The sequence below is a fragment of the Marmota marmota genome, unplaced genomic scaffold, assembly GCF_001458135.2.
Source record: "Marmota marmota marmota unplaced genomic scaffold, marMar, whole genome shotgun sequence".
Taxonomy (NCBI): domain Eukaryota; kingdom Metazoa; phylum Chordata; class Mammalia; order Rodentia; family Sciuridae; genus Marmota; species Marmota marmota.
In genome coordinates, this window is record NW_025999925.1 from 8019947 (window position 1) to 8028441 (window position 8495).

An 8495-nucleotide genomic window follows, 5' to 3' on the forward strand; every position below is an offset into this window, starting at 1 on the left:
TTAAAATATATGTTAGAATATTTATGGAGGAAATTACATGACTTGTGAGATTTGCTTCAAAATAATATGAGTAGGTAAGGGTATAGATGAACAAGCTTGTCCATATTGAAGGTGGTTAATAGTACTGGATACAAGGAAGTTTTTTTTTTTTTTTACTATTATTTCTATTTTATAAAATGTTTATCTTTTAAATATATGAGTAGAAAAATTTAAAGATGAAAAAATATCATGAATGAAATTTGCCTTAAAACAATCCAGTTGTGGGATACAGGAAGTAGAATAGGTGGTTGTATAGTTTTATGCGTTGGATGTGAGGTGTTTCCAAAAGCTCACGTGTGAGACAATGTAAGAAGGTTCAGAGGAGAAATGATTGGGTTGTAAGAGTCTTAACCCAATCAATGATGTAATCCCCTGATAAGGATTAACTGAGTGGTAACTAAAGTGGCAGGGTATGGCTGGAGAAGGTAGAAATTGTGGCCATGGCTCTGGGGTATATATATTTTTTAAAATAAATTTATTTATTTGTTCTAATTTGTTATACATGATAGCAGAATGCATTTCAATTCATAGTACACATATAGAAGGTGTACAATGAAAATCAGAACCTCCTTCCCCCAAAGCTGATGATAAAAACTAGAATTATCACTCTAATCTTCCCCCTGTCTTTGCCCAAGAGCTGATTATATGTATTTTTAATAAATTATTATTATTATTATATATTTTATTATATGTATATATGTACATATGTTATATGTATTTTTTAATAAACTTATTTATTTGTTCTAATTTTTCATTTCTCTGGTTGTACACAAAGTAGAGTAACACCATTTGTGTCTTCATACATGTACTTAGGGTAATGATGTCCATCCATCTCATTCCACCATATTTCCTACCTCTGGGGTATATATTTGTATCTGGCAAGTGGAGACTCTCTCTCTCTGCTTTCCGATCACCATGTGAGCTGCTTCTGTCAGCCACTCTTCCACCATGCATGATGTCCAGCCTCACCTCCAGCCCCAATGAAGGAGCTAGCCTTCTATGGACTAAGACCTCTGAACCCATAAGCCCTAAATGAACCTTTTCTCTTCTACAGTTGTTCTGGTTGGGTCCTTTTAGTCATAGCAGGAAAAAAGCTGACTAAAACATATAGATTAAGAAAGATGTATGACCATGAGTTGTGGATAGCTGAAGCAGAGAGATAGATGCATAGTGTATTGCACTATTGTCTTAGTCCATTGGGGCTACTATAACAAAATACCATAAACCAGGTAGCTTAGAAACAATATAAATGTCTTTCTCACAATTCCAGAAGTTAGGAAGTCCAAGATTAAGGTGTTGTTAGATTTGGTATCTGGTGAGGGTCAAACTTCTTTTATAGACAGACTTCTTCTCATAGTGTCTTTGAGATGGAAGGGGCTAGTTAGTTTTCTACAGTCTTTTTCATGGGACATTAAAGCCCTTATGATCTTATCTGCCAAAAGCTTCAAGTCCCAATATTATCATCCTTGGGATTAAGATTTCCACATAATTTTTTTTTTGAGGGGTGGAGCACAAACATTCAGACCATAGCATCTCCACTTTTGTATGTGATTGGCATTTTACATAATAAAAAATTAACCATTACACCGAGGAGCAGTAGGAGTAAACATACATTTGTGCTTATTTGGAAAATCATCATAATTATAATTATAGAGAAAAATCACAGTAGGAAGCAATGCTGCTACATATTGGTGCTGTCTTAATATATCGTTCTGAATAGCTACCCTCAAATCTTGGGCAAAAATTCAGTTTCAGTTTATCTGCCAGAATAGACTTAGCTATGTATCAGAAATAAATCACTTGTTGAATAAAACAACAAGGCCTATAGATATGTTCTAGATATGTTCTGCTCATTAGAATTCCTTAGGGACTCATGCAAATGGAGCAGCTACAATATCAGCTCTTGCCTTTGCTATGCCAGAGGGAAAGTAGGCTCTAGACCATCTTATTTGGTGAATAAGGAATCCAGTCTAGAAATGACATATAACATTTCTTATTATAATTCATTTGCCTGAATCAGTCACAAAGCTCTATTCAACCACAGAAGGACTTGGAAGCACACTGCTGCTATTTGCCCAGAAGAAAAGAGAATCAAAAACACTTGGTAAAGAATTCTAATAACTTCCTTGTTAAAAGTCCCTATGTTCTGATGTTGAAGCTGCATGATACTTAAGCCTCTGGGATGACTGTACGTAGTTGCCACTTCTAAGACATCAGCTAGATACAAGCACTCATTCATCCTTTTGGACCATCTCTTGTGACTCACAGTCATGCAACATATTGCATGCAGAGATTGCATAATGAGTGTGAGGTAATTAGTTGACTTAATTATGAGTTCATACATAAGTTTTGTTTTGTTTTGTGGTGCTAGGGAATCAAACCCAGGGCCTTGAACATGCTAAGCAATACCCAGCCTCTGCTTTACATTTTTTTAAAAGTGTTCTGTTTTTAAAGTATTGGGTTCTTGTAAACAAACAAACAACAACAACAACAACAAAAAAAAACAACTTGGAAACTATGGAAAACTAAAAAGAATGGGGGAGGAAATCCCTCATGATTTCTCCACCCTAAGATAATGAAAGTTCATATTTTAGTGAAGTTATTTCCAAAGTTTCCTATGCATTTTCAAAATTTAGCTTTCATAGTCATCAAAATTGTAACTTTTTTTTTTTTAAACTAGTGACTGTAGTTGGGGAGAAAGGGGGATGATTCCTTTATCACCTATCAGAAGGGTCACAGCAAACACCCCTATCTCAAAAAAACAGGTTAATGAGAGAAAAACATGATAAATTTGTTTGATCATAGTTTTACATGACATGAGAGTCTTCATATTGAAAACCCAAATGCCCAGGGCAAACTATTGATTTTTATGGTTAGGCTCCACGAAGAATGAATAGAAATATCACTAGAAAAAAATGGCATAATCAGATGTAATAGACTATGTGGGAAAACCTGGCAATGCCTGTTAGTTCAGATTTTTCTTGGCCTTCCTTTTGGTTGTAGGGCAGGGCCCCCCTGGAGTGAAGATCTTAATTTTTTAATGATCAGCTCTTGGGCAAAAGATAGGGGGAAGATTAGAGTAATAATTCTAGTTTTTATCATCAGCTTTGGGGAAAGGAGGTTCTGATTTTCATAATTCACCTTGGGAAAGAGTAATTCTGGTTTCTGTGACTCACTTTGTTGTGTGAAAATGAAGGGTGAGAGCCATGAGGAGTAGGTTAGAGAGAAACTACTTCTGAGGTTACTTCTGAAGTCCTTACTTCAGGGAAAAGCCCAAATACAGTCTTAATCCTGCTATAACAAAATATAACAGAAATGCTGCTATAACAAAATACCTGAAACTAGATAATTTATAAAGAACATACCTTTGTTTTCTTACAGTTTTGGAGTCCAGAAGTCCAAGATCAAGTTGCTGCAAGTTCAGTAATCTGGTGAAGACCTATTTCTCATAGATGGCACCATGTTATGTCCTCATATGTCAGAAGAGAAAAAGAGAAAAACCGAAGCCTTTTTCTATAAGGACCCTAATCCTATCATCTGTCTTCATGACTTAACCACTTTCCAAAGGTACCACCTCTTAACACTGTCACATTGGCCATCAAGTTGCAACAGATGAATTTTTCAAGACACAGACAACATCAGTGAACTTGCTTCAGTAGCTTATCTAAATGTCCTTGAGCCAGAAAATGACTTTTACAAGCTTTAAAAAATGTTCTTTTAAATGTTTTAGCCCTCTTCCTTGTAACAGAAGTGTTTTAACATGGTTATATAACACGTAAATACTAATGACTAATTAAGAGTTCCATGTCACATTCTGTATTTTGGAGCAATATATTCCTGGTTTAAAAAATTAGCATAGAGCTAGGGATATAGCTCAGTTGGTACAGTGCTTGCCTGGCATGCATAAAGCCCTGGGTTCAATCCCCAATACCACAAATAAAATAAAATAAAAATTAGCATAAGACCAGTCAATAAAGAAGAAACAAATGAAAAATTACAATAGTTGGGTTTATTTGCTTTTGGTATTTTATTCATTCAGGTTATTTATAAAAAGGGAATAGCTTTGGAAATTCATATTACTGTGAAATTTAAGTCCTAAATTTAAGATCCTAGTTATCCTTCAAAGTAATAAAAAACTGTTGCTGATTAAAGCAATGACTGATTAATATGGGGAATAAATCAGCCAAACATGTTACAATTGGGATGATTTCTGAAATGCAGAAACTGTTTATAGACTAAGCTTCTTAGAGATCAAGGCTAATATGTGCAAATCTTTAGCAATTATGACCCAAACTTTGCTAAGAATTCTTCTTTCATTCATTTAAAAAATATTTTTTAGTTGCAGATATTCACAATACCTTTATTTTGTTATTTTTTTTTTATGTGGTGCTGGGGATGGAACCCAGTGCTTCATGTGTGCCAGGCAAGCGCTCTACCACTGAGCCACAATCTCAGACCTCATTCATATTTTGACATTGCATTTCATGTGCAGATTTCATTTCAATCAATAAAGAAAATCACAGAAAATTTAATTGACCAAGAACCTACACAAAGATCTTGTAACTTTATCGTCTTCCATCTATTTCTCAAATAATTATGCTAGTAAATAAAATAATGACATAGTAGATTATGTACTTCTTCGGGGCTGAAACCATGAATTACTGACCTTTGTAACTACCAATTCCTAGCACATTGTATTGCACAAAGGAAACACCTAGAACAAATATAAAAACCTATAAACAAATATAATTCTATTTGTATGTGAAAAGCATTTGAGTTCTCCATCGCTTATTTACTTTCCTTGTTATTCAGTCTGGAAGTCACAAACTAACATGACTATAGTTCTTGAATCTAATATATTACAAAATAACAAATTTCCAAGTTAACAGAGCAATATGTTACAAAAACAAAACAAAGTCACAAACTAACATATCTGCAGTTTTTAAATTTAATGTTAACAAAATAATATAACCTAATGTTACAAAAATAGCAATTGTCTTAAAAAACAGAAAGCAGTTCCAGGCCCAAAACCATGATAAAATAAAATAAAAATTTAAGGTACTGACCATGTCTTTTTTCTTTCTTGGTGGTGCTGGGGATAGAACTACCCAGGACCTTGTAAGTAGCACTCTACTACTGAGCTACAGCCCCAGTATTTTTCTTTTTTGGTGGGACTGTACTAGTGATACCCAGGGCCTCATAGGTGCTAGGTAAGAACACTATCCCTGAGTTATATCTCCAGCCCCTCTTTTTGTTTTGTTTATTTAGTATACATGTAGAGAGGAGCTAGACCAGGTTAATTGAATAAATTTTCATTTATTAAAATGGTTAAGGAAATCACCTTAATATAATAAGACACAATTTAACTCTAAAAATTCATGCAACTTTCTTTCTTTGTTAGTTCAAAAGCATTGCAGGATCTTGAAATGTGCATACTGTTTTTAGGAAACAAGTATATTGAAAGGAGCATTCATTCTCTCTCTCTCTCTCTCTCTCTCTCTCTCTCTCTCTCTCTCTCTGTTGGTGTCAAAAGTTCAAAAGCTTTGTAAGAGTTATTAATAAATCTTTGTGTCACTTAACTTATTGTTTCTTTGTCATTGATTTTTACATGTACTGAGAAAGAAATTTTGGTTTTCTGAGCTTTTTGGTTTTTAGAACTTTAAGAAAATGCAGTACTGAGTTACATCCAAGGACCTACAGTGATTTTCTTGTAGATACCACGGTTGTAATTTTCCTTTAAAAAATGAAAAGCAGCTCTCCCAACAACCAATACTAAATTATAGCACTTACACAAGAGGAAAACAGTCTATTGACAGAAAGTGTGTTCTTCAGTGTGCTGTTATGATAAAGGCCTCCACAAGTAAGTGTTGCTGTGCTTAACAAAGTAGTTATACCAGCAAGGAGAATTTCTGAACTCCAGGTTTCTTCACAGATGAGTAAGAATTTCATACTCAGGAATGACCATTTTACTTATTAGATAAGGGCTAAAAAGTAGTCAGGGGTCAATAGTTTACAGCTATTTATAAAGTGGTTCTTGGTAAGAAGAGATTGTGTATATCTGGTGAAACTAAACCATAGGTATGAAGCATTGTGAGAGTTCAATTGATCAGATGTTTGATCCGTAAAACTTGTCATTGTAGATTTCTTCTAATAACTTGCTTTGTGTACTGCTTGGTACAAAGTTTAATTGCATCAATACCGACTTATGCAAGAGTTCAAACCTACTCCTGAGTTTCTAAACCCATGTTTGTGTTTGTGTCCATCAAAGAAAAAGAGAACTGTTTACCAAGAATTATAAGGAACTATAAGAACTAAAACTACTTGTTGGTTAAAATCAGAGTTTCTCAACATTGGCAATATTGATATTTTAGGCTGGAAAATTCTTTGTTATTGGGTGTCGGGAGCTGCCACATAGGAGCTTAGTGCCCCCTAGCTTTGAGTAATGGAAATGTGCAGACTGGCTTCCCTGCTTGAAAGCAGGTAGCTCCCCATCTCAGCTCAACGGATGAGGTCATTAATCAATGGAGTGGGCTGCCTACTTGTTCCTTTGTAATACTACTACTACTACTACTACTACTTATTATTATTATTATTATTATTATTATTATTATTATTGGACAGAATGTCCCATCCAATCTCCCCTTGTGTGCCCTCTATATAAATAAAGAATTCTAGTGGCTTGCTCTCTTTCCAACAGACCCATAAAGTCACAAAAGCCATCCCAGATTTTGAAAAGGTATTTTTGTGTGTTTGCATGCTTTCTTCGCCATTTTCTCAGTTATTGATGTAGTCAGATTTTGTGAACCCAGCATAGGTAGCCAGCTCAGTTAGATGGTGATAGTTGGGTGTCATCCTATGCATTGCAAGACATTTAACAGCATCTCTGAACTCTACTTACTAGATGTTAGTAGCATTCTCCCAGTTGTAACAATCAAAAAACTTCCAGATGTTGTCAAATGCCCTCTAGGAGACCAAGTCAACTCCCATCACCATAACTGACAACTCCTGGGTTAAATTAATAGTTGTTGATTTAAAGTTTGGCTAGTTGGTTGATTTCACTTCTTGTTTTTATTACTCTACAGATCAGAAGTTCCGTGGAACCCAAATTAAATAATCTTCCAAGGCATAACTAGAAAGGTTTATTTTACCTCTAAAAAACTACTAAAATATTGCAATTTGCTTTTGATAGTTCCAAAATTAAAGTTTTATATTAATATTTAAAGGGTAATCAAGGGCTGTAAACTTTATATGGACAAACATTACCTCTTCTTTAAAAAAAAAAAAAATTACAAGTTTTGCTAAGGTGACACCCATGTGGAGTGGTCATCAATTCTTGTTCTTGGTTTAATAGACTAAGAAATTCAATTTTTAAATACTATTGAAGGTAATTGTGCTCCAAAGAACTGATGTGCATTAGTCAAGTTCATCAAGTTTATTGAATACTGATACATTGACATGAACATAATGGGTTAATTTACTGAAAAAAATAGCAATTATTCATTTATATCAAGTGCCCCACTTAAGCACTTTATGTGGATTATCTCATACAATGCATTAATTTGATCACCATCAGACTATAGAAGTATCTGAGCTTAGTGAATTTAGGTCAAACTACTAATAAATGATGAAATTAGAATTCAAATTTAGATAGTCTGACTCTAAAGACATACTCTTAATAATAGGGGTGCTGATTCTTGTCTGTCATATAACAGATGCTATGCCTAAATCAAATCAAGCTTTTGATTTAGGCAATCAGAAGTTTTGCTCTTGAACTAAAACCACAAATTCCATTTCAGAGTTTAGGAAAACGAAGATTAGAGAATAAGGGTTTGGTTTCTTTTTGTTTTCAAAACAGTATCTCACTATGTTGCCCAACTTGGCTTTGAATTCTCCGCTGGGTTCAAGTGATTCTCCTGCCTCAGTCTACTGAATAGGAGGGACTACAGGCAGCACAACCTGCCTGGAAACATTAAGTATCTTTCAAAGATCACTATTGTTGTAAATTGCAGATTTAGGTTCTAAAATCTTTTACCACAAATGACACATGAGTGGAATACTTTTAGTTTTGGTACTGGGGATTGAACCCACGGGTGCTTACCCACTTAGCAACATCCTCAGCCCTTTTTATTTAGAGAGAGGGTCTCACTAAGTTGTTTAGGCCCTGGTTAAGTTGCTAAGGCTGGTCTCTCCAACTTGAGATCTTCCTGCCTGAGTCTCCCCAGTTGGCGGAGAGTCTACAGTCGGGACGTCACTCCAATACTTTTGCAATTCTTGCAAGACTACTAAGAATTGTGAGCTGTTGAATCCTTTTGGCAACTGATTTCCAATCCCACCCAGTCTGTAATAACCCGGAACCCACACGGATGCCTCTTTTCATTTAAATGAGAAGAGGCACAGATAGAGTAAGCGACGTTTTCTGTCACCATAAGAGAAGTTAGCCTTGGTTTTTAGACGGG